The sequence below is a fragment of the Chinchilla lanigera genome, unplaced genomic scaffold (genome assembly GCF_000276665.1).
Source record: "Chinchilla lanigera isolate Chin_1 unplaced genomic scaffold, ChiLan1.0 scaffold00080, whole genome shotgun sequence".
In the NCBI taxonomy this organism is placed as follows: domain Eukaryota; kingdom Metazoa; phylum Chordata; class Mammalia; order Rodentia; family Chinchillidae; genus Chinchilla; species Chinchilla lanigera.
This window is the reverse complement of record NW_004955481.1, coordinates 10,323,549-10,324,821: the sequence shown is the minus strand read 5'-3', so window position 1 is coordinate 10,324,821 and position 1,273 is coordinate 10,323,549.

Genomic DNA, 1,273 nt, shown 5'->3' with positions numbered 1-1,273 from the left:
GACAAGGAAGACAATCTTATGCCAAACTCCAGCTACTAAGAAGGGCCCTCCTGGTGCCCACATCTTCCCACTTTTCCCTGATTCCTCCCCTTTACAGATCCACACTGAGGACACAGTAGATAAAGATCTTGCTTGCTTAGATCTTACCTTTTAATGGAGGGGAACGAGAGATCATACAAAAACACACACATGTCACGTTCTGTAAAGATGAAGCAGGCAGGGGAAGGGTGATAGTGAGGAGTGCAAAAAAATCACTTTGTACTGTGGATGAGACCTGTTGAGGAAAGTAACTGTTACAAAGCATCTTATTTAAATGCTTCTTACACTGGTTATCCTAGATTTCTGCTTCCAGATTGGAAAAATGAGCACTTAACACATGGAACAAAGTGATCATTCCACTAGTAAAAGCTACAAACTCCAGCAACTTTTAAAAATACAACTGGAACTTAAAAGATTTACAAAGCAGATAGATACAGGAGGGCATTGAAATTTGCAGTGAGCAACAGGTGTGGAATGAGTTCCTATTTTGTTGTGGCTTCGGCCTGAGAGCAACTGAAACTGCTGTCCCTGGAGAATGCCACAAGGTCATCTGAAACTAACAGAAAGTGTGTGATGCTTCTAGACAGATAAACCAGGACTAGACAGTAAAGAAGAATCCCAGAGAGAAGAAAATCTTCACAAAGGAAGTCCCAAATTATTTATGTAAACTTAATCCAAGTTTAGGACGGATTCCTGTATTCCCAGCACTCAGGAGGATGAGGCAGGAAAATCACTGAGAGTGTGAAGTCAGCCTGGGCTACATAGTGAGTTCAAGGCCAGTCTGAACTACATAGCAAATCCAAGACCAGTCTGAACTGCATAGCAAGACCCTGTCTCAAAAAACCATAATAATAATAATAATAATAATAATAATAATTTAAATACATCTAAAATTTCAAAAATCACTAGATGAACTTAATTGTAGAGTGCTGATGTCAAAGGAAAGAGTCAATGAAATTGAAGCTACATCAATTAAAATTACATAAGCTAAGAAAAAGAGAGAAAGATTAGAAAAGAATGACCAAAATCTGAGAGGCTAGTGGGACAATTTCAGATGTTATCACACACAGATACTTGGGGCCAAGGAAGAGAGGAGATAGAATGAAATGGCAAAGCATATAAAGAAATAATGCCCCAATTTGGTGAAAAGTACAAAATACAAAGTCAAAGTCAGCAAAGCCCATATAGGATACATTCTCAGAAGTCCATGCTTAAGTATATCAAAATCAGACTG